The sequence below is a fragment of the Ixodes scapularis genome, unplaced genomic scaffold, assembly GCF_016920785.2.
Source record: "Ixodes scapularis isolate PalLabHiFi unplaced genomic scaffold, ASM1692078v2 PGA_scaffold0__279_contigs__length_252992795, whole genome shotgun sequence".
NCBI lineage: Eukaryota > Metazoa > Arthropoda > Arachnida > Ixodida > Ixodidae > Ixodes > Ixodes scapularis.
In genome coordinates, this window is record NW_024609835.1 from 125,223,717 (window position 1) to 125,250,097 (window position 26,381).

Sequence of the window (26,381 nt, forward strand, 5' to 3'; positions counted from 1 at the left end):
CCATTAATATTGTGAAAGTGTAATTGTTTTAGTTACAACGTTTTTCCTTTACGAACGAACGATGCTAAACTTCGCTATATTTCAGTCCCAAACCTCTGTTCCATGGCAGGCATGTAGAAACGAGCAACGATTCTGGACAAAAAAACAATCTAAAGGAATGTAGAGTGTGTTCAAAGTTCGCCAGCATTCCGTTGGTTCTTATATATCTTGCTAATGTGCCTGTCCTCTCACTATATGAAAATGGCCCCGTCGTGCAACTTTACGAGTGGTTAAAAACGTTCGAAACGTAAAGAATGAAGTACGTGGTCTACGAAATATGTGCTTTCTTTTTATTACCTATGTTTGGCAGTTTTTATCGCGCACCTGTTCACTGGCTTCCCCCTATTTGCAAAGATTTAGATCGTGCGGGTGATGATTTCAACACAGAACAATCATCTTCGCACATATTCATGAGCAGAAAGAATAAAGCAGTACATTTTTTTATCGCAAATCGGACTATATTACGTGACTTTATATTTATTTTGATCGTCTACAAGCACAAGGAGTTACTTATCCAGTGTTACCGTGTAGTTCTTGCCGTCTCTCTTGGTTTTCCACATATTCTTCGTTCGTTCGGCACGTATATCCCCAATGCTGGAAAGCGTCGACGCCGTGTTCGCGCTAACAGTGTTCGACAGTGCACATAAATACACGTACGAAACTGTCTTAACACCATTTTTCATGCCGCGAATTTCAAATAAAAATGCTGTAACTGACCAATTATTTCATCTGCGTGACTGAGAAATGTTCCAATCTGCCTAGTACGTACAAATTATTCGTGATATTTTCTCTTATAGTCGAGCGCAGAGAGAAAATGCCGAATTGGAGCGCAGCTCTTGAGGAGGAGGAAGGAAACGTACTGAGGGGAGGGTAGACCCTTCCTCCTCCTTCTCATCCTCCCCTCATTCTTTAAAGGAGCTGTGCAACAATTTTTGTACTTTGCGCAAATACCGCTTAGAACGGATCCCTGACATTAATGACCTATGAAACACGCGTTCGTTTTTCACCCCACGCAATAGAACTCACAGAAAAAAATTAGAGAAAAACGAGCAGCGTTCACCCCCTCAACTCGCAGCCAGAACAAGCGGCCACGTGATCTGGAGCCAATTATATGCCGCCAGTGTTGATCATAGCCACGCGCTGGGGTTGGCAAAGCACAGGGCACGCGCTGAGTTCCAGATATTGTTATAGCTCGGCTATCGTCGTCGTTGCAGCGATTGGTCACGGGCCACTACCCAAATGCTTCTTAGGGTGACCACCCGTCCCGCGACTCGCGGGACTGTCCCGCATTGAGGGCTCGCGTCCCGCGTCCCGCAAGAAATTCCCAAATCTTCAAAATGTCCCGCATTTCACATTGTCGTAGCATTCACTACGCAAATTCTGGCGCTTCCGAAGAAGAGGCCACGGGGTAGCGCGAAGGTCACTGATAAACGTGTAACTCGCGATGGTATGCCATTCTCTAAACAAGCACTGCGGGAAGCGACCGTCGTTCTTGCAGGAGAGGGACACGCATGTGCAGTTGTGTCGTTCCCCTTGATGGCAAAATACTGCGAGCAAAAATTGCTCTCCAAAATTTGAAAAATAAACCATTGTAATTATTTGCAAATCATACTGTGTCATGTGAAAGGGTTGTTGTGGAAAGAATTTTTTAGTGGAGACGGCCACACAAAGCAGAACACCTGCAACTCAAAAAGGTAAAAAAAATATATATAAATTTCTAATTTTGTGTAAGAGTATGCTAGTATAAGAGTAAGTATCGACAAAAAACAATAAGCCGAAAGACTTGCTGTTTCTTATTTCTCTTCCATGCATTTGGGTCTGCTGCAGCTGATTTTTATGTTTTGAACTTAGACACCTATAAAATATTTGCCATTACAATTACACAAAAATATATCAGTGTGAGTGAAAATTATTGTAGCTTAATTGCCGCCACACAATTTTCAGGTTTATAATATGCTTTCGGACAGCACAGGATATCGGGATGTGCGTAATGCTGAATTTTTTAACACTTTTTTTCTTGAGTCGTGAAAATACCGTTTTCGTCTTACTACTATCCCCCCCTCCCTCTCTCTCTCTCTCTCTCTCTCTCTCCCCCCCCCCCTTTCCCCCCGGGGTCAGGGTGTCCCGCATTTCGCCTACACGAAGGTGGTCACCCTAATGCTTCTCGAGCTAGTAATTATCACGAGCCCAAATCGAGTGCCCACGCAATGCTCGGGTCCAATCTATGAACAGCATTCAAATATCGTCACTTGGGAATACTGCGTTCCCGACGTTACGTCATCAAATTTTGCAAAGGAGAGATTGAATGAAAAAGATCGCTTTTGTCCTTGAAATTACACCGCAACAAAGGAGTTTCTTGGCCAGCGGAGTTGCGTGCGAGTATCCTTGATACCCACTAGTGCCAGTAAGCTTGTGTATAGTGAAAAACATTCCAACTGAATATCGTTGCACAGCTCCTTTAATATGCTCCGGGGGAGTCACCTGACCTCGGGGGGGGTGTCGCGTGACTTCGGGGGGGGGGGGGGGGGGAGGAGGGGGGTCACGTGACCTCGAGGGGTCACGTGATCTTGGAGGTGGTCACGTGACCTTGGGGTGACCTGGGGGTCACGTGACCTTGGGAGGGGTCACGTGACCTTGGGGTGACCTTGGGAGGTCACGTGACCTTCAGGTGACCTTGGTTACGCCGACGGCGACGCCGCTGAAGCCGGAAACGGGTGCCTAAGAGCTGCGCTCTAAAATGAAAGACGTTACAACACCCTGTAATGCCGAATTAGAGCACGGCTGTTAAGAAGGAGGAGGGAAGGGCCCTTGACGGGAGGATATACCCCTCTTCCCTCCTCCTCATCCTCCTTGCTACTCCTCCTTCTCTTCCTCCTCCTCCCCTTCCCTTCCTGCTCCCCTCTCCCGCGTCCTGCTCCCCCTCCTCCTCCTCCTTCCCCCTCCACCCCTCGCGTTGCATCACGGGAAATGTCCCAAAATGCACCGCGCGGTTATGCCGACGGCGACGCCGACGCCGCTCATGCCGGAAACGGGCGCCTGAGAGCTGCGCTCTAAAAGCCATGATCAGAGACAATTAATCTAAAGATTTTTCAAGAAAAAATGATACATGTATCACTTTTTCTTGACGTTTCTCGAGCTCGAGCTCAAGAAACGTTGGGCATGGCGAGTCTTGAGTGTCTCGTCATCCCTTCACAGCCAATGAGAAAGCGACATTAGCCGCCACGACCGCCGGAGAACCAATCACGAACCAGAAAGATAATTAGTCACGCCCTGCGTTTCTTAAGCCGTCAATTGTCACGTGTACTGCGTGTACCCGTTGAAGGTGTTGTGTCTTCATTGTTATATTTTCATATCTCCGGATAACTTCGTCTTCTTCTATGCTATGCGATCATTCACTTATTCTTCCATCATTTTTAAATAACGAGTCTCATGAGAGCAGCACACGTGACTAGACGTCCCTTCCCGACCCGCCGAATCCACCGAGGACTCCACATGCTTTTGACAACGGGATGAGCGGCGGATTCGGTATCGAACCTCCTCAATGTTGCAGCGTCATCATTCCGGTGGAATCCGTCAATGTTACTCATCCAGATGTTACTTGTTGTTATCAAGCGATAACACCCTTTTGTTGTCACGCCCCCAAGTGCGGGCTATATCTTTGGGGCTCGTGGGAATAAACTTTGTTATGCACTGGACACCGACCAGAGTGTTTGTTCCCAGCGCGGAGCGCAGACCGCTTACGCGACGGACGAAAACATAACAGTGGCGACAAGGTGAACGCAAGCAACGACGAGCACAAATGGGCCACTGCAGCAATGGCAGCTGCGACGACGACGACGGCGTTTCAAGTTCCCGCTTCGAAGAAACTACAGCTAAGTGGGATACGTATTGGATTCGAGTGGAAGCCTATTTTGAGGGCAATGAGATTGCGGAGAACAAGAGAAAACGCGCGTTGTTGGTGGCTGCGTTGGGCTCCCGGACGACAGATGTTCTAAAATGATTGTGTGCACCCCGGAAGATAAACGAACTAGCGTACAAAGAAGTTGTAGACATTCTCAATCAAGACTACGCTCTACGGCCGATTGAAATCGCGCAGAGCTACAAATTCTTCAACCGTCAGCAGCAAGAATGTTAGTCCGTACAAGACTTCATTGTGAAACCGAGGAAATTAGCTGATAACTGCAATTTCGGCGGCAGCTTAGACCGAATGCTAAGGGACTGTATTGTTTGTAGAGTACAAAATCAGACGGTTCAGCGGCAGCTATTGTCAAAGCGTGATCTTGCACGGCAAGAGGCGGAAGATTTGGCGACCGCGGCCTAGGTAGCCATCAGAGAGGTAAAGAATATGGAAGGTAACGAGGTGAAGACCGAAGCCGAGTTAAACAGAATGGCGGGAAAATCGGTTGACTGCGGGAAAGAAGGTATGACCGGCCGACGAAAAACGAATGCGAGCGTTGCGGGAACAGATCACATTCACGGGAGACGTGCCGCCACGAGTTTGCCAAGTGCTTCAGATGCGGCCGACACGGGCATTTTGCAAAGAAGTGTAGAGAAAAAAGATTTTTCGTCGCTCGGTCAACGGAAGACAGCGGTAGCAGCCGTAGTGGAAGCGGAAAGCAAAGATGGCGTGGACTTGTCTTCTGTGTATACGTGGTAACCTCCTGTAAAAAGACAAGACACGAGCCTTCCGTCGAAAGACAGATCTGCTTGGATGATACGCCCCTTATTATGGAAGTGGACACTAACTCCCCCGTTTGTGTTATTTTGCGTGAGGTGGGTACCATCAGCACAAAGAGCATTAACCGGCGCTGTTCGAAAGCAAGCTGCGACTCCGGTGCTACTTGGGGAAACTACCCGCTCTCGGAGAGCTACACATGCGACCGGCCATTCAAGACGTCATCACACCGGCGTCGCTGGTGGTTGGGAATTGCAAGAGACCAAGCTTTTGCAGTCGAGACGTGATGGCAAAGTTGAACTTGCTCGACCCCACAGTGTCGTGTCGTTCCAGGACCATCGGACGGCGTAGGAAACCTACTGATCGAGTACCGAGACATATTCGAGCCTGGACTGGGGACCGTCGAAGGAGCACCAGTGCACCTGCACGTGGAGGAAGCGGCGGTGCCGACGTTTATAAAGGCAAGGCCAGTTCCTTACGCTCTTCGCGAAAAAGTATCCTAGAAGATAGATAGGTTACTAGAGTCGGGAGTGTTTTCACCTGTCAGTCATTCTGAGTGGGAAGCCCAGATTGTGCCGGTGCAGAAGGGGGACGGTACAGTGCGCTTGTGTAGAGATTTCAAGCTGACGGCAAACGTGGCATGCAACACCGAACAATATCCTCCACCGAACATATCGGATATGTTTGCTTCGTTGGGCGGCGGGCCAGTGTTCAGCACATCAGATCTCCGAGACGCCTACAACCAGGTGGAACTAGACGAAGAATCTAGGAAACTATCGGTTATCAACACGCACCGAGGGCTTTTTTGTTTTAATCGTCTGCCGTTTGGGATTGCCTCGGCGCCGGCGATTTTTCAAAGAAGATGGAAAGCATATTGGCAGGACTGGAGGGGTACAGGTGCACTTAGACGACAATTAAGGAACCCACAACTTAAGGCGTGTGCTGCAGCGATTCCGGGACATGGGGGTCAAGCTTCGGCGGTCCGAATGTCAGTTCGGAAAACCAGACATCACTTACCTGGGCCATAGGATTGACAAAGAAGGCTTACACCCGATAGAGGAAAACTTGGAAGCCATCAGAGAGGCACCGAAACCCACAAGTGTAACCGAGCTGCGCTCTTTCCTGGGGCTGCTGACATTTTACCGCCGGTTACTTCTCAACATGTCTACCTTGTTAGCACCGTTATACGAGCTGGTCGGGAAAGATCAAAAGTGGTGCTGGGGGCCGAGGCAAGAGGAAGCCGCGATACGGGCAAAAGCGGTCTTGCTGACGTCCCCGGCCATAACATTTTTCGACCCTAACATGCCTCTCAAATTAGAATGTGACGCGTCAACCACCGGAATGGGTGCCGTGCTATCGCACAAAGTTCAAGGCTTCGATGAGCCGATAGCGTTTCGAACCCGAACGCTCACGCCAGCGGAGAAACATTACTCAAAACTGAAAAAGGAGGCCCTGGCTTTAGCATTTGGCATCACCAAATTCCGGGGCTATCTACTAGGCCGCAGATTTATCTTTGTCACGGATCATCAGCCATCGGTGGGCCTTCTACGAGAAGACTGGCCAATTCCTCTACTTGCATCCGGGAGGATTCAAAGGTGGGCCTTGCTGCTGAGCGATTTTGTCTACAGTGTTGAATTTCGGCCAGGAAAACAAAACGCTAACGCCGATGCATGTAGTTGCCTGTCAATGCTCCAGCATGGACCACTTGGGGAAAAATAGCGTGCAGAATACGTGTTAACGATTAGCCAGGTAGACCAGGCCTTTATTACCGCACAGCGTTTGAAAGACCTGACACGAACGGACGTCACATTGTAACAAACAATGAAGCATGTGCAGGACTACTGGCCCGATAGTTGGCCAGAAAGTTGGCCATTTTTGCAACCATACTTTTACAAGAAGTTCGAGTTGTCTGTGTACCTAGGGCTACTCTACTGGGGCCGGCGCCTCGTGATCCCAACCAAGGCCCGCCAGGAGATGCTGATGCTGCTACACGAATCGCAACAGGGTGTCGCTTCCATAAAGAGGAAGGCTCGGTCATCCTTTTGGTGTCCCGGACTTGACGGTGAGGTGGAACTACTGAGTATAAGCTGTCAAGAGTGCATACAAGCCACCCCAATGCCCCCCAAGTGCTCACCAGTGAATTGATCAGAACCAAAAGAAAGATGGTCGAGACTGCATATCGATTTTGCGGGGCCCATTCACGACAAAATGCTGTTAATTGTGTTTGACTCGCACTCGAAGTGGATGGAAGTTTCTATTATGCGAACCACTACTACCGAAGCCACAGTAAATCAACTTCAAAAAATATTTATCAGATTTGGACTCCCAAAAACCGTCGTTACAGACAATGGACCCCAGTTTATAAGCCGACACTTTGAAACCTTCATGAACAGTAACAATGTACGCCACCTCCGCTGTGCACCATACCACCCCCAATCTAACGGGATGGCTGAATGCGCCGTTAGAACGATTAAGAATGGCCTCGCAAAAATGAAAAAGGGAGACTTAGGAAAGAGGCTGGCACAATTCCTCATCAACTATCGCAGGACGCCCTTAAATTTCCAGGGGGTGCATCTCCGGAGGAACTAGTTCTGGGGTACCGAATTCGGTCATGCTTGAATAGGTGTGTACCATCACGCCCCGTGTTTTATGACAATGTGCAGAAAGGAGTAGCCGAGGACCTCGGAGCAGAGGTATGGGTCCGGAACTTCGGTAAAGGCGACAGATGGTCACCCGGCACGGTCACGTCCAATCTGGGATCAAGAATGCTAGCCACTGAGACTCCGGGAGGAACGGTTCTTCGACATCAGGACCAGGTTCGCTCCAGACACCAGCCGGTGGACACCCAGGAAGGCCGCCAGGACGACTCGATGGACCTTCTTACCCAGAGCCCGGGTCGACCACAATGGACCAGAAGCCAACAAGGCAGCCGGAGGTTCCAGACGCCGGCGTTCAAGAACCGCCGCCATTACGACGGTCTACGCGGACCCGGAACCCTATCCAACGGTTGCAATATTAAAAGAAGACACGTGGCAGTGTCATCATTCCGGTACAATCCGTATATATTATTTATTGAGATGTTACTTGTTGTTATCAAGCCATGACACCCTTTTGTTGCGACGCCCCCAAGTGCAGGCTATCTCTTTGGGGCTCGTGGGAATAAACTTTGTTATGCACTGGACCCTGACCAAAGCGGTTGTTCCCAGCGCGGAGCGCAGACCGCTTACGCGACGGACGAAAACATAACACTCATGACTTCTTGAGTAAACCAGAAAAGTCGAAAATTCCCCGTGGAGCGATGAATTTCGCTCTTCGAATGTTTCATAGGGGCATGTGGTGCTCATGACCGCACTGTCCTCGGAATGTCGTCGATGCCTGCTCCGCCAGTGCCTGGGAGTGGAGGATCAACAGGTCTTCGACACGTTGCCTTCCTCCCGCGCTGTCACTGTGCCGTCGCCAGCAACGACGTCAGCGGCAGCCGCTTCTAGAACTCCAATGAGAGACGTCTGCCAGGAGGCTGTCGACACCCTCAGCGTGCACTTCAAAAAGTCGTGCAGCATCGACCTGGAGCGTCACCGGTTTCGCCAGCGTTATCAACAGCCAGAAGAATCATTGTCAGATGATTTGACTGCCCTACTGGACTTGGCAGTACTGACCAACTTCGGTCCTCAACAGAAAAAAAAAAACCAGCAGGGAGTAGTTCACGGCTGGAGTGCTGTCCACTAACATCCGAGAACGGGTGCTCCTGGACAGCAACATTCCTTTCGAGCAAGTTATCGAGATTTTCCTAAACATTGAAAGGACCAAGATTGAGGCTAAGGAGCTGACCCTTGCCACTGGAAACCAACTGGCCTGCAACGTCAGTCACGCGGCTCAAACGGTCGATCGCCGTCGGCAGCTTTCACGTGGAATTTCATCTTCCCGTCAGTCATCGGGGAAAGGTTTTGCCATTTGCATGATAAACGGCACAGCCTATCGTTCCACCAATCCTCACGCGAGTGCGTTCCTTCTACTCTGAGTAAATATGCCTACCCTACCCTACGGTGCCTCAATGTCCTTCTGTTTAGGGTGGCGCCACCCTTTGTAGCACCCGGTGCCGACAGCACGCGCTCATGGGTAAAATACAAAGAAATAGACAAAAACAAAATGTCGCCATAGCACAGTCAGTCACACACTCGCATGGAGAAAGAAGAAGCTACCGACGAGTTCGGACGCGTTTTCTTGAGCTCCCGCTATTAGGCCTAGTACTTAATACCGATGTCCTCGAACACCCCACCGACTTCCAGCTTCTCACCCGCCGCGGCCTTATCCGTGGACGGGAACCTTGAGGAGATGGACACGCGCCCAGCAAGCCAAGCAAGTCCTGCCGCCGCCGCGACGGACCAGCTTACCACTTCGCTGATCGCACCCGCAAAACGCACTGCGGAGGAGAAACCTTTTCTTGGTGAATCTTCCACAACTACCAATAACGTAGATTCAGCGGAAATCGCGCTGAAGGCTCTATTTGCGGCGATTCCCAGAGAACGCCTCATTGACATCTTTAAGAACTTTCTCGAAGAGTTCAGTCCAAACAAACCCAGCAAGGGCAAGAAGAAAAAATCGGACAAGACAAACCCGCCGACGGCGAATTCATCGCCGAACTCAGCAAGCGTTGCTATGCCCGAAGCAACAACGCCAGCCCAAGAAACGCCGATCACAGCGGCAAGTCGGCGCCAAGACGCCGATACAACTGCGCTGATGATATTTACAGCTGGCTGTGCGCAAGATGGTGCGGCCGCAACCAAGTGGCAAGGTCCATTGCCCTCAGACGACGAAAAATGGACACCAGTCACCTACAAGAGAAGAAAGCGGGTACGAGTAGACCCCTTACTCCAAGCCCACGGAGCGGTACGGCCCCGACAGCGCCTCTTCGAGTACAAGGTTCGCCCTACGAACTCTCAAGTCTCGATAAAGCCTTACCTTCAACCACTCAAGACGCAATGCACCATGCTGCGCACTACAGCCTCGTTCTCGATGCACCTCATTGAGCAAGCCAACACCATTTCGGTCCGCACGGACACGGAGGAGCTGGCAAAAATGCTGAGTGAGATTACAGAAATCAAAGTGCAGGGGCGCGAAGCACTTCCTGTACAAGTCTTCCGCACGTTTGGCACGTCATACACCAAAGGTATCATCTATGATATCTACCCTAAAGAGCAGGACCCGCGCGACGAAGTCCTCAACCACGAACTCGAATCGGAGAAGGTCGACATCGTGGCCGCCCGTCGGCTAGGCAAGTCGAGTACGGCTGTCATCACATTCGACGGAGAGAGACTACCGAGGTCGATCTTCTACGGCAAGCGCTACATGAGGGTATTTCCACACAAGCCAAAGGCTGTTACGTGCCGTAACTGCCACAGGCTGGGCCACAAACCTGACATCTGCCCGAATCAGGCGGTGTGCCCGACCTGTGGAACTTCTCACCTAGCCGACACTGACCCCGCCAAGGGACCAGGATGTCCGGACTCTACTCCCTACTGCCAGGGGTGCAAGAAGAAAGGCCACCTGGGTAGCGATCGCAAATGCCCAACGTGGTCGGCAACGAACAAACGGATGCGGGAGGACATCCAGAAATTGAAAAAACAACACCGACTCCAACAGCCGTCGGAGAATACAGAAAGAGTAAAAAATACTACGAAAACACAGAGCGGCACTTTATGGGCTGACAAGGTGAAGCAGAACATCCAAGCACCCCCACCGGCCCCCACTGGAGGGTCAGAAACACAAGAGCTTCGCAACATGTGCAGCTACCTCAAAGCTGAACTCGACAGGCTTAAAGCCACAGTCCAGTCTCAGCAAGAGGAAATCAAGCAATACAGGGAAACTGCTAACCGGCAAAAGGCGCTAGCAGCCCAAATCCTCAACGAAAAATGATCAGAGTTCTCCAGTGGAACTGTCAGGGGCTCCGCAAACGGGCAGCGGAGCTCCGACTACGCCTTCTGGATAAGCCTGACGAACGCCCTGACGTACTGTTACTTCAGGAAACGAACACCACAGCCGTCCATCTTTATGGATACCTGGTATACTCCAGTCCCTCCATAACCACCAAACGCCCTGGAGAACTGACGTCTCCTCCAGGGAAGGCCCTTGTCTACGTGAGGGACGACTGGCCTCAGCACCAAGTCGACCTCACCCCGTACTCCAACGATGGGTAGGAAATCGTGGCGGTGCGGATCCAGGTCCAGCAGCACCACATCGTCCTAGCATCCATTTACTATAGACCACTCAAGTCCGCGACACAGCAAAGAACTAACCTATGGATCTCCCATATTCACGATCTTTACCCCAAAGAACAAAAGCTGTACGGAGGAGACTTTAATCTCCACCACCCTATGTGGGGATACAACCATGAATCTCCGGGGGCGAAAGACTTAGTGGGCGAGATGCATACCTTCCGCTTAAACCTGGTCAACAAGAAAGGAGTCAGAACAAGACTAGGAGGTTCCGGGCAGTCGGATACCACACCCGACCTCACTTGGACCACGAACCCATACATTCATTGAATGGAAAGCGCCGAATAAACAAGGACCAAGAAGGGGACAGAGACGAAGCGCACTCACAACTGAAGGTTTATTGAAAACAACATTGACTATTAATACATTCCATACATTCAACACCACAAGTGGAAATGCCTACCGGATACGTGGGGTAGCGAACACTTCCCCATCCGCTTCGAATTCTCGCCAACGAGACGGGTAAAGGACAAGGTTAAAAAACGCACAGCGAACATTGTACACTGGGACAAATTTAGGGAAGCCCTTAACAGCGAGGAACTTGAAGACGCTGACTTTGAATCGCGCCTCAACAGCGCTTTGAGGACTGCAACCATCAAAAAGGACATCGGTGAAGATACTCCAACACCCGATCTCCACCTTCTCAAGCTGTGGGCCAAGCGACTGCAAAAGATACGAAAGTACCGTAAAGGGCCGAAGAGCACCGAAGCCAGACTCAACATCACCAGGGCTACGGTGGAAGCGAAGGTTTACGCACAAAACTTGACGAACACCGCTGGCTCGACTACAGCGCATCGCTCTCCGAGAAAACGTCGATATCGAAACTGTGGGCCATGAATCGCGCGCTTCTTGGAAAGAAGAAATGCAAAGGGGCAACACTCACACTTGCCCTTAAGCTCAACAAGACTAAGAAACAACTGGCCGGAATGGCAGGGGACCTCTTTTTTCCCCAGCCCGACTTGAGGAATTGTCCTTCGCCATACCACCACGAAGTCCTGGCTCCGGATTACGGCATGGACCGGCCCTTCACGCGGGGCGAGCTCGAAGGCGCTCTTCAACGTGGAAAAACCCACACAGCCCCCGGACCCGACAAGATCACCATGACAATGCTGAGAAATCTCCCAGATCTTACCAAATCCGAGCTTCTAGAGTGGATTAATGAGATCCGGGAAACTGGCAAGCTCCACAAAAGCTGGAAACACTCCCTCGTCATCCCAATCCCCAAGCCGGGCAAGGACAAAGGTACCCTCACAAACTACAGACCGATCTCCCTTACGCCTTGCACCTGCAAGATAATGGAGCCCATGGTACTTTCAAGAATAGAATGGTTTCTCGAATCTAACAACTCTTTCCACCCGGCCCAGACGGGGTTTCGATCCGGCATCGGCACCCAGGAAAGCCTGGCTCTGATATCGGCGGATATTATCCGCAACATCAACCCTGACCGCTCCAACATCAGAACCATCATCACAGTTGATGTCAAAAAGGCTTTCGATTCTGTTCTACACTCAACAAGCATAAAAGAATCTCAGCGCCTTGGCATCACTGGGAGATCCTTAAACTTCATCAAGACTTTCCTCGAAGGCAGAACCTTTTCGGTCCGCTGCGGAGCCAACTGCAGTGAACCCAAGGCCAACCTAGTAGGTGTCCCGCAAGGCTCTGTCATCTCACCGATGCTTTTCAACATCGTGATGGCGGCCCTACCTTACGAGCTCGAAAAAATTAACAAGCTAGGGTTTACGATGTACGCCGACGACGTATCGATCTGGACCAAGAGCGAAGACATCGAGAGGCAACAAGACACACTCCAAGCCGGCCTAGACATGATTGAAGCCCACCTTCACAAGGTAGGCCTCCAAGCCTCCCCAGACAAGACTAACTATGTCACCATAGCACCCAAACGACAACGAGTAATGAAGATTGGCGACCAGCTCCATCTCGTGCTCGCAGGAAAGCGAATCCAGCCCTCTACGTCTGTCAAGATCCTGGGAATTACAGTGGAGGAGACAGGCAGAGGGGCAACGGACGAGATCGCCAGAAGGATGGTAAAGGCCATGGTAGTCTCCCGAGTCTGCTACGGAGCCCGACACTACTGGCTCACCAAGGCACAGTGGCGAAAACTTGAGTCCCTGAATAACCAAGCTATGAGGATCATCACGGGCCTCCCTCGGTTCACCCCGCTCGGGAAACTAAAGGAGCACGCACAGATCAACTCACTTCATGACACCGTCGTCGCTCGCACGGTCGCACACGGCGAACGTCTTAAGCACTTTTAGCAAGGACGGGAAATCCTGAAACTCCTATGGCGCGCAACAGAAGGACTCCCAAACCTTCCCGAGCAACTCCCTCCTTGGGAAGATCACATGAACATTGCTGAAAACAAGCCGACTGCTCGAAAAGGCGACTCCCAACAGCAAGCACGAATCGCAAAAGCGCACTCCAGAATGGTTGAGACATGGACCAACCCCACTCGCATCATGGCCGCATATACTGACACCGCCGCAGAAGACTCCCCGGTTCCGCTGAAGACCGCGGCAGTCTACTTTCCAGCTCTCGGCTCCTCGGCCGCGAACGCACTTCCAATGCGCACCTCCATCAAAGGGGGTGAACTTGCGGCGATTCACCTCGCCCTCGAAACAGTCCTCAAGTCACAACAGCCGCTACCTCGCGAACTTCGAGTGTTCTCGGACTCAAGAGAAGCAATTAAAGAATGCCAGAAAGCAAGAAGCCCGAGCCGCATAGTTCGGGAAATCAAGAAGCTCGCCTCCCGACTCCTGCAGGAAGGAACGACTACCAAAATCTCCTGGGTCCCTGCGCATGCAGGCATCGAGGGCAATGAAGAGGCTCATCAGCTAGCTCGCGCGTCCCTTTCCCTTCTCCGCGAAGCTGCTGACGTTCCTCCACATATACACGACCACGGCTATGCCCCCGCCTGTGATCAGGACACGGCTGGCCAAACAGATCAAGGATACGACCCGGATGAAGAACGGGCCCAGATTAAAGAGCACTACCGGACCACACTGTGGGAGAAACTTCCTCCGAACGCAGATCCCCTTCCCCAGGGTTTCGGCAGACGAGCCAGCGTTCTCCTCACGAAAATACGCACGGACACCACCTGCACGCCCGCCCGCATCGCATCATGGAGCAAAGGAACCAGGTCTGGAACCTGTTCAAGGTGCACCATGGGCAAGAAAGCCGACACTCACCACATCCTATGGGAGTGCCCCAGATCAAAGGAAGCCAGGACAAAGCACCGACCACCAGACATTAGCTCCCTGGAGGGATGGACCCACCCGCCTGGATCCCAGGACAACCAAAGGAGAATCCTGAACAGCCTCCTAGATTTTATCTATGACGCCAAATTGGACATCTTCATCTAATCCCTTCTCTTTTAATTCGTGCCAGCGTCCAGACCGCGTAGTTACCGACGCCCTCCCTCTTCTTTCCCCCTAGATTATGGCCAATAAACGCATTATGAACTGAACACACTCGCATGCAGGGACACGCTCTTTCACGCGCTTCTGAACAAAAAATAAAAAGTGTGAGACAAAATGGCCAGATGTCTCCACCCTAAGCAAAGCGCACATGTAGGCACCCTACCCTGCCCAGTTGCATAACGACCAGCGCGCGATCGATTCCATCGAGAGTAATGACTCTAGAGCATCGAGCTTCCACACACGATTGCTAAGTGGCACGAGGCAACTCATGGCGACGATTGGCTTTGCGCGAATAGTGGATTTGATGTTGACCGCTACCAAAGCTACGATGCCCTTTTGACCCTCAGTGCCACGTAAATCGGGGCACCACCATCGCCTTCTATCAAGCATAAAAAATAATGAAGCAGACCAAACCAACCATGGTAGCCAAAGGCATGGCGCAAGCTAGTGCCACTAAATAAGCTACGCTTCAGAGTAACGACCCTTGTTCTAATTGTGGCTTAACATCATGGTTTCCACTTATCTGAAGATTTATCTGAAATCACAGGGAAAACTTTTTCGTTCTCCACTAATGCTTAAACAGTTCGCGACAGAGCAAAGCAATATGATATGAGCTTCCTAACACCGAATCTAATTCTGAGGAAGTCGCACTTTTGAATCATGGCGATCGGCAGTTGCGTCTACTCTGCACAAGTACCAAAATGTCGGCGCCCACAACAATGTTGGGGAACAAAGTGCCGATACTCTAAGCGCAGCTCATTTAGTGGCTCTAGCGCAAGCCATTTGGGGTTGCGTGGGCTTGCCCGAAGGACTTATGGGGGCAAGGTGGCACCGAAGGACAAACAAATACAAAATGTGGTAGTCCGGAAAGAACTGAGTCCCTTCAAAGTTGGCCTCGTCATAGGTAAATGAGTTCAATCTGTTCAATCATATGACTGTATTCCCATGAGCTGTTATCAGATTAGCATGTTTTTGTTGTCGTTGCAGAAACAGTGCAACATTGAGGACACCAGAACAAGGTGCCTGTTCAACAAGTCATCACTAACATGTCAACAGTCCTGTAACAAAAGATCCAGGAGTCCCGAAAAGCTCTGAGACGTCCGGGTTTTGAGAATTTTTAATCTTCATCAACCCAAGTACTTCTGCTGTACAAGCACTCTCAACTGTAAAATAAAAGTAAGAAAGACTAACATCTGGCTTTGTTTTTATGCATCAATATTGCCGCGCGCCAAGTAGGCAGCGCGGCCGTAGCCTAATGGTTATCTCGCTTGCCTCCCACGCGAAGGGCCAGGGTTCGATTCCTGGCCACGGCTATGCATTTTTGTTAACACTGTAATGTGATGTTCTGGTGAAATCGAGAACCGTCTAGCTGATTCGAGGTCAGAATGTTCTACTCGTCGAACCTTCTACGTCGAATGCTCCAGAAGCCAACGTGTGTACAAAAGCGGCTCCGCGGGCAAGCCGGAGCCAGTTTCGCCCCAGCGCTCGACTCTGCTGTCTCGCCGACCTCGACGCTCGCGACGCTTTGTTATTATTTTCTATTATCTTTTTGTTTTGGCACAAGTTCGCCACATTAAACGTTTAGTTCTTCCTGTTTATTTATTGTTACTCTGGTCACCACCCGTGACATTTTGGTGGAGGTGCGGGGTAGCGCATGCCCGTACAGCGTTCCCCTCCCAGGGCCCGCAGTGCAAGCCCGATTCCAAGCCCTGTGACAAGACCACTCAGCGCGGAACCTGAAACTCGGACCAGTCGCCGCACCCAAGGTCTACACCCGGAATACGGACTTCTGCCACCCAGGACCAGGCAGCCTACGAGGCCGACGATGGACGACCAGCAATCGCAGTCCCCGACCGCCGCCGTCGTCGTCTACCTGCCTGTTGCCCAGCGAACCCCGACGACCTTCCATGGCGAGACCCACGAAGACGTAGAGGACTGGCTCCTGCACTACGAACGTGTAGCACGCCATAATGGATGGACCACTGAGCAGCGTCTCCAAAACCTCTACTTCTCCTTGGAGGGTACCGCGAGGCAGTGGTTCGAGAACCACGAGGCGTCGCTTACGTCGTGGGACACCTGTATCGCTGGCCTGAAGGCGACATTCACGAACCAGACACGACGACAGCGAGCGGAAGACCTCCTTCAAGTCCGAACTCAAGGGCCCAACGAAACGGTAACCAGCTTCGTTGAAGACGTCCTCCGCCTGAGCAGCCGCGCCGACCCTCAGTCCACCGAGGAAAAGAAGCTGCGTATCCTGATGCGCGGCGTGAAGGACGACATTTTCGGTGGCCTCGTACGCAACCCACCGACGACGATTCAAGAATTTGTAACCGAGGCGACGAACATTGAGCGTGCACTGCAAGCCCGAGCCAGCCACTACCAGAGGCTACCCGGCGTCAGCGCGGTTCCGCCGTCCGCTTGCGACCTTGGCTCCAGCATCTCCAGCATTCGCGAGATCATCCGGGACGTCGTCCGGGAGGAAATTAGGAAGCTCCTGCCTGCTACCCACCAGCCGGCTTCGGTGTCAATAGCCGAAGTTGTTCGCGACGAGGTTCAGCGGGCAATTCAACTGGAGGCTCCTGCCAACGTAGCTGCACCCGAGGAGCCCACCGTGACCTACGCCGCAGTGGCCCGACGGCCACCGCCTCCTCCTCGCGCCTATGTCGCGCCGCCCCGACGCCAGTCTCCTGCGCCGCAGCACGACCGACGCCGTCACAACCAGCCACAGTACGCCAGCCAGGAGCCCCGTGTACCCCGGAAGACCGATGTGTGGCGAACGGCCGACCGACGCCCGCTCTGCTACCACTGCGGGGAAGCCGACCATGTGTACCGCCGATGCCCATACCGACGACTCGGGCTGCGCGGATTCCACCCAAACGACCCACGCCCGAGGTACGGCGAACGCCCTCACGACATCAAGGAGTACCTCCGACGTTCGCCCTCCCCAGTGTCGTCTCTCCGCCGTGAAGCCCGCTCCCCATCGCCACGGCGTTCAGCCTCCCCAGCGCCACGATCCCGCCGAGAGAGCCTGTCTCCCCTGCGTCGTCGGGAAAACTGAGTGCGGCAACGCCTGGAGGTGACGTTGCCGAAAACGACGGAAGCAAACAGCCTCCAAAAACGCCGGAGCGCTCCCACTCTCTCGACGCCCCGCATTGCACCGACGCGCCTGCAACGGTGTCCAACAACCTAAACGTTGTTATCGATGGCCAAAACGCATCGGCACTCGTTGACACCGGGGCAGACTACTCAGTCTTGAGTGGGAGGCTCTCTCGCCACCTTCGAAAGGTCACGACGCCGTGGGATGGACCGCAGATACGAACCGCCGGAGGACACCTCATCACGCCTGTCGGAAGGTGCACCGCTCGCGTCGAAATTCACGGCGAGACGTGTCCTGTGAAATTCGTCATTCTACAAGACTGTTCCAGAGACGTCATTCTCGGCATGGACTTTTTGTGTGAATACGGCGCCGTCATCGACCTTGGAGAAAACAGATTGACGCTACGGACACCTGTTCCGCCTTCAGAGAAACTCCAAACTGCGTCAGCCGCCGTCCGAGTCGCTGCCGACCACGTGAATCTGCCGCCGCGATCAAGTGTTGTCGTACCTGTCGTGACCGATGCAGCTACCCGAAGCGAAGTTCTTCTGGAAGGTAACCTCCAGTTGCTCCTGGGAAGAGGAATAGGCGTCGCGCGAGGAGTAGCTGAACTTCAGGATGGCCGCACTGTGGTCCTCGTGACGAACTTCCGGAATGAAACGCAACACCTCACAAAAGGTGCAGCCGTTGGCCACGTCGAGGATCTCCGAAACTCCGCCGAAATCGCCACCATTACTGATAAATCCTCGCCACCTCAGCAAGACGGTACGTCGCCAGCGCAACTCGACGTCGACCCTAAGCTTCCGGACCCGAGACGACGGCAGCTGATTAACCTCCTCGCCGAATACCGTGACTGCTTTGCGACGTCGTCGAAGGTGCGCCAGACCGCGGTTGCCAAGCACCGCATCGTTACCGAGGACGACGCGCGCCCTGTGCATCGATCGCTGTACAGAGTCTCCGCTAAGGAAAGGGAGGTGATCCATCAGCAAGTTCAAGAGATGCTGAATGACGACATAATTCAACCTTCAAGCAGTCCATGGGCCTCTCCAGTCGTGCTGGTTAAGAAAAAGGACGGAACTCTTCGGTTCTGCGTGGACTACCGGCAGCTCAACACGGTTACGAAGAAAGACGTCTACCCACTCCCCCGCATCGACGACACTCTAGACCGGCTGCGCCACTCTCGATACTTTTCATCGATGGACCTGAAGAGCGGCTACTGGCAAATCGAGGTCGACGAACGGGACCGAGAGAAGACAACCTTCGTCACGCCGGATGGACTGTACGAGTTCAAGGTGATGCCCTTCGGACTATGCACGGCGCCAGCAACTTTCCAGCGTGTCATGGACACCGTACTGGCAGGGCTGAAGTGGCAGAGTTGTCTCGTCTACCTTGACGACGTCGTAGTATTTTCAGCTGACTTCGACGAGCACTTGAGACGACTCCGAGCTGTTCTTCAAGCCATTCAGACCGCCGGACTCACACTCAAGCCGTCAAAGTGCCGGTTCGCCTATGACGAACTGAAGTTCCTTGGCCACGTGGTTAGTAACGAAGGCGTCCGCCCAGACCCCGAGAAGACTCGCGCCGTCGCGGCATTTCCAGCGCCGACAGATAAGAAGGCCGTGCGAAGATTCCTTGGACTTTGTGCCTATTATCGACGCTTCGTTCGGGATTTCGCAAGGATTTCCGCACCACTTACGAATCTCACGAAAGACGCCGAGAAGTTCGAATGGGCCGAGGAGCAACAGCAGGCATTCGACGAACTGAAACGACGACTCCAGACTCCTCCTGTGCTTGGACATTTCGACCAGGATGCGGAAACAGAAATTCACACGGACGCAAGTAACGTGGGACTGGGCGCAGTACTAGTCCAAGTGCAAGAAGGCATCGAGCGAGTCATCGCCTACGCAAGTCGGACATTGTCCAAGGCGGAGAAAAATTACTCCACGACTGAGAAAGAATGCCTTGCGGTCGTCTGGGCAATAACGAAGTTTCGTCCGTACTTGTACGGGAGCAAGTTCCGTGTAGTCACGGACCACCACTCGCTCTGCTGGCTTGCGAACCTGAAGGACCCGTCAGGACGCCTCGCTCGATGGAGTCTTCGACTACAAGAGTTCAACATGACAGTGGTCTATAAGTCAGGCCGCAAGCACAGCGACGCCGACTGCCTGTCCAGAGCCCCCGTCGAAACCCCTTCCGGCTGCAGCGACGACAATGACGACGAGTGCTTCCTAGGAGCAGTCAACACCGACGATATGGCACAACGTCAACGGGACGATTTTGAGCTGCGCGCATTAATCGAGCACCTGGAAGGGGGCAGGAATACCGTGCCACGTGTCTTCTCACGAGTACTGCCGACCTTCGCCATCCGACAAGGTGTACTCTACAAAGAGAACTTCGGCGACAACAACACACCGTGGTTGCTGGTAATCCCGAGTGACCTTCGAGAGGAGATCTTCCAAGCCTGCCACGACGACCCGACATCCGGACACCTTGGTTACAGCCGGACACTGGCCCGTATTCGTGAAAAGTATTACTGGCCGAAGCTCCCCAAGACCGTCCACCTATACACACGATCATGCCACGAGTGCCAGCGACGCAAGAAACCGCCGACGAGGCCGGCCGGACTTCTGCAGCCCATTTCTCCTCCAACTACACCCTTCCAGCAGATCGGAATGGATCTACTTGGTCCTTTTCCGCCTTCGATGTCGGGGAACCGCTGGATCATCGTCGCCACAGATTATCTCACGCGGTACGCCGAAACGAAAGCTCTTCCTTCAGGGACTGCTGTGGAAGTCGCCAAGTTTTTCATAGAGTCCATCGTCCTCCGGCACGGCGCTCCCGAAGTTCTGATTACAGATCGCGGATCTTCGTTCATGGCCCAGCTGACGCAAGAGATCCTTCGTCTCAGTGGCACCGGCCATCGTCGAACCACTGCATACCACCCGCAGACTAACGGGCTGACCGAGCGACTCAACAAGACAATCGCCGATATGATCTCTATGTACGTCGACGTAGAGCACAAGACGTGGGACGAGGTGTTGCCCTACGTCACGTTTGCCTACAATACGGCGGTTCAGGAGACCACTGGATTCACCCCTTTCCAGCTGGTACATGGTCGGAAGGTAACGACCATGCTGGACGCAATGCTGCCCCATGAGCCATCTGACAATGAGAGCGACGACGCCCAGGCGGTTGCTCAACGCGCCGAAGAAGTCCGCCAGCTCGCCCGACTCATGATTCAAGACCAGCAACGCGTCGACGCGGGCCGCTACAACCTTCGTCGCAGAGACGTTCACTTCCAGCCCGGAGACAGGGTGTGGGTGTGGACGCCCATCCGTCGCCGCGCGGCCTCAGTGAGAAACTGCTGAAACGGTACTTTGGACCATACAAGGTACTTCGTCGCCTCGGCGAGCTGAACTACGAGGTGATGCCCGACGGAACAAGAACATCATCACGCCGCCCACCACGACCTGAAGTCGTCCACGTCGTGCGCCTGAAGCCGTACTACGCTCGATAGGACTGTGGATCTTATGTGTTTCAAGTGACTCTTTAGTTTGCCGTTCTTTTTATGTGCTTTGTTTTGTTTTGGGATGCATCGAGGCGATGCACTTTTTAAGGGGGGAGTAATGCCGCGCGCCAAGTAGGCAGCGCGGCCGTAGCCTAATGGTTATCTCGCTTGCCTCCCACGCGAAGGGCCAGGGTTCGATTCCTGGCCACGGCTATGCATTTTTGTTAACACTGTAATGTGATGTTCTGGTGAAATCGAGAACCGTCTAGCTGATTCGAGGTCAGAATGTTCTACTCGTCGAACCTTATACGTCGAATGCTCCAGAAGCCAACGTGTGTACAAAAGCGGCTCCGCGGGCAAGCCGGAGCCAGTTTCGCCCCAGCGCTCGACTCTGCTGTCTCGCCGACCTCGACGCTCGCGACGCTTTGTTATTATTTTCTATTCTCTTTTTGTTTTGGCACAAGTTCGCCACATTAAACGTTTAGTTCTTCCTGTTTATTTATTGTTACTCTGGTCACCACCCGTGACAATATGACAACGGTACTGTTTGCAAGTGGTACACTCTCAGAAAAAATGGAGGAAGAAAGTAGCAACGGCGCGTCTTCCTCCTAGGGAGGCTCTCTACTTCCTCCCTTTTACTGACGCGCCCCCAAGCGGACACGAGAGAAGTGGAGGAACGAAACGTTATTCTCCTTCTCCAGGCAGACGGGAGAAAGCTTTCGTCCTCCCGACTCATCTTCTTTTGGTTTCGTTTTTCGAGCAGGTCGCGCACGTTGTTTAATAAATAGCTGTTGAGTTGATTGAGCTTCAGCGGCAGCGAAGGCCGCCTGTAATTCCGTCTTCTAGTCTAAACGTGCACAACATTTCAGTTACATTGACGTTTTTATCACTAATTTTATCAAACGAGCAAACGAAGCCGCTAGAAACAGCGAAGTTCCGGAGCAGTGCCTGCAGCGCCACGTACACTGGGGGATGGCCGTCTCCGGATTGCGGGACTCGCGCGGCACGGAACCACGGAACTACAGTCACTACAGTAGCGAAACCACGCGGAACTGTGTCGACGTCTTCGACGTTATGGAAACAGGCAGGAACTGCGTCCAAGACAGGCAGGTGTTGCTGCCGGCTGCCTGGGTGCCTTCCGTCCTGTGTTCGGTTCTGTTTTCCGATGCCGAGTGCAACCGGCGTTCAACGTGGTTCTGTATTTGTGCGTGTCAGCAACATAGCTGTAACATCGTGATGGCAGTGTTGTGGGTTGTGAACAGAAGACTGGAATTATCGCCGATGTGATCGTGTGTTCGCGTATCAGTGGTGTAACAACAAGATGAGATCGTAAACTGGTCGGGCATTGATGCCGTTGGTCGGGCCGTGATCGGAGGGGGCGGGGTGTCGCAGGTTGACATTCCGCTTTACATTAAAAAGTTTAATACCACTTGAGGGATTACGTGCAATCGATCAACTTGCGGATAGTCATGTTGGAACGCTGGTCTGAACCGTAGAAGCTCCTGTCGCTATCGTACAGTGGCCAATGTGACTGTCGGAATTGTCTCGTCCCCGAGAGCGATTGCGCTCTGGGGCAAGGACTGAACAGTACGAAATCGTGACGGAAAGTACGTATATTTACAGTATGGAATTTCGGCAATAAAAAACAATAGTAGGTTAAATCGAAAAAAAAAAAGCTACCCTTTATTTTGCCGTTTAAATATACTACGGTTCCTGGAGAAACTGCCCTCCAAGTGGCGCGCTGGGATGAGCGCTAGAAGTTTTCGGGCTCGCCATGGCGTAGCTCCGTACACTAAACACCTGCCGCAAGTCGCGGCTTTGAGTGCATTCAAGTTGATCGAAAAGCGATTTCTCAGCCCGTGAAGCATCACTTCCAGCTGAGTGAATATCCGCTCTACAGAGATTAATTCAAGGCGGCAAATTGCAGCTTTGCGCGAACAGCACAAATAGAAAAATCAATAGAAATACAGGCTACGGCGTGCCGTGTGGGGAAACAAACTCATGGCTTCGAACCGTATTGGAGCGGCTTGATTTATTGGCTTTCAAATAATTACGGCATGATCGAGCGTTTACTTTTTAATAATAGATTAATCCCCTGAGCCATTCAAAATACTCTCAGAGGTATTAGATTGCTGGGAAGAAATCAACATGCTGGGAATATTTTTTATTGCTTAGGGAGTCACCTAAAAGTTCCGTACGTTCAAAACGACCAGTATAAAAGACGGAAACGCAGAGCACGAGTGTAGTGTTCGGGTTAGTGTGGTGTTCCGTTGTATTGATATTTGTGTGTGCCGTGTATGTGTAAATGTGTGTTCACCTGATGCTTATAATAAGCGTAATGCGTGTCTACTGTGTGTAGTAGAGGATCCCCAAGCGCAGTAGTGGCCTCAGAAAAGCAAATAATTTTTTGTAGAACATGAATTGGGCGGTACCTAGCGCCACCTAGCCTAGCTACTTGCAATTACTCTGCTTGACCCCGCCATCTGGTGGCTAGCGATTTAACTTTTCACGCCCTGCGATAAACAGCGGCTTCGAGTTTGTTCTTTCGAGAGCGGCTTTTGGTTTCGCGGATTGAGTTTGCCCTTCTCCGTGATGTGCGGTTGACGAAGGAATTGTGACTCGAGGAACACCAAAGGTAAGACGCAAAGTGCGCAAAGTAACTGGGTATCGGTTGTCTCCGTTTAACATCGCAGTGCTGTCGACGAAAAGACTGAGTAACTGCTTTCGAAACGCAAGTTTCTGCACCTGTGGGGGGAATCTGGCTTCGGAAATAAACACAGTTTGCGGAAAGCTCGTGTTACGCTTTCATTTGCTGCTGCTCTCGTCCCATACAAGAGACGTAGCGTCCTCGTCAAGCCTTATTGGGCTCGATTTGCTCGATTCGGGGACGCCATATTGAGATGCAAGCGACGGAGGAACTTTGCTCCCCTGCTTCAGGGACGAACGTTTCTCCCTTTCTAAAGGAACATAGGTTACAAGACCGTTCCTCCCCTAAGGGAGGACTATCCATACCCTTTTTTCTAAGAGTGTACCACTAGCAAGTGGTACCACTTGCTTTTGGTACCTGTTCAATAAACCACTTGCAAGTGGTACCACTTGCAAAACTTTCCACTTGCCTCATCGCATTTTTAAGATTAAGATAGCCTTTGGATTCTGGTCATTTATAAGCCTAATTGAAAGCTGTATTTACTGGCATGGCAAAGTCTTTGGAATACTGTAGTGGATTGCCTTGACTCAATCGGCCGGGTATTGATGGCACGCAGAAGCATACAGCGTCAAGATAGACTTTTGGTAAACTTTCCAAGCACCAATGTGCATGCTACGAATGTAGTCACACGCGCTGCAGGTGCTGGCGTCTGCAGTAGTGACTGTTCTAAAGCAAAAGCTTAAAACAAATTTTGCCTTGCAGGCGCGTTCGTCAAAGCCTTATTATGAATTTTTACTTCGAAACTTTCATACGGAGAAAGCCAGCGCCCGTGGAGCGTAAAATTACTTTCAGCATTCTCCTCGATGCTTGGGTAATTTAGTAATAGGTATATTTTCACTGGAGCCGAATTACACGGTTTTCAATTTATGATAGTGTTAAATACAGTTCTTACAAGCTGGCCAACCATGCTGCCGGTGTACCGCCCGCCTCTTACTGCTCACTTCTTCCTCATCGTTTCTAGGACTGAACTTCGTCGTCCTCTTTCGTACTTGGAAGAAAATTTCAACGAAGCTTGTCTTTACTTCAGACAGCCAGACATTTAGAAATATTCCAAACAAGGGTTAATTTAGCTCTACCTTACCCAATATCTGTACCACGAGCAACAAGAAGTGTTTCTTAAGCTCCAATGTAAGCCGTGCTGCGTCGCAAAAACCCGGCAGTGCGCGTTCTTGGGTCCCCCCTTTTCGGAAACTTTTCCACGAAAGACACTTATATTTGCTACAACCAGTAGGTGACACTAACTAACGCTCCATAATAAAACACGGAGCTATCGCTCATCCAGCCCTCGTCAAACTTGGCTGGGTACTTGGAGGTACCTATAGGTAAGAGCGGTTAACAAGTTAATCGGCTTCGAGCAAACGGGCTCAGGGGCGGTTTGCAGTTGAATGCGGTTATTCCTCCCGGCGGATATGAGGAATTGTGAGGTGACGTGATAGGTTTTATGGGGGGAAAAGTGCCTTGCCACAGGCAACTTGTTTTCCAAATGGCGTTAGCAAGGACATAGCCGCCTCTGATCGAAACTAGGCATAAGCTATGACTCCCGCTAGTTGCGTTCTGTACGGACGCAACTACGACTTTCCCGACGAATTGTGCCCCTCAGCCGTTATGCTGATTGCTTTGTTTTTTCTTTGTTTCATTGTCGCGGTCTGAGTTTACAAGAAGCACTGAAAGGAATATTGTCACGGGCGGTGACCAATAAACAAGAAATAAAGAGGAATAAATAAACGTTTAATGTGGCGAACTTGTGCCAAAAACAAAGAAGGAAACCGAAGAAAACAGCAGAGCGTCGCGGGCGTCGAAGTCGGCGTGTCAGCAGAATCGAGCGCTGGGGCGAGACTGACTCGACAAGGTCGCGAGCGGCGTCTTATCTAGAGTAAGTCACTATCTCGAAGATTCGGCGGAGAAGGTTCGAGCGTAGCGCGCTCGGGGCGAGAATGAACACGCACTTTCTAGAACAACATAAGCGGGGATAAACGATAGAAGTTATGTCCGGAGCAAGAATAAACGAGAAAGTTCTAGAAGTCCGTGACCCCTGCGCGCGGCAATATCATCAACAGATCTGACGGGGTGTCGTAATCAGACCGTAAATCAGTCGCCAGCAGTTAGTTTGTCGGTCTGTGGATATGTCAGTGCAACAGTGTGGCAATTGGTCAAGAAACAGTAAAAACAAGGTACGTAATCACACGGTAAGCAAGGTTATCAAAGCACAATAGGGGAAAGGTGTAATATAACAGTGTTGCTAGGTGAAGCATGTAAACCAACGTTTTAGATAAACTGAAATGAAATTATTATAATAATTATGTAATGACTACTACATACGGCATGAAGCCGTTTCAAACTGTAGAACAAATTTTCAACATTTTATTTACATATTTAAATTATCTTCTGGGAGCTAAATCTTTGAATTTTATTTTGAGCTGTAATAAATTATCCAGTTTTAGTGCGGGGGCGTTTTGGATGCAGAACCATGATCACCTGCGTACTCCTTGCAAGCCCCCATGGCAAACTATAAATGCAGCAGTTAGTAGCATGAGCTTCTAACTGCTGCAGAACGAGCTGCTATCCATTAATGATGCCCAGAGGAGGTTTTTGAAATCGCCTAAATATGGCGATAACTCACTCTGTGGGCTCTAAGCATCCTAGGAATTC

The 26,381-nt window shown here is 51.5% G+C and overlaps 1 pseudogene; it reads left to right on the forward strand.

The window, feature by feature from the left end:
• Positions 1–3,889: 3,889 nt before the first annotated feature.
• On the forward strand, positions 3,890–5,065 carry LOC121837337 (annotated as a pseudogene).
• The last annotated feature ends 21,316 nt before the right edge of the window (positions 5,066–26,381 follow it).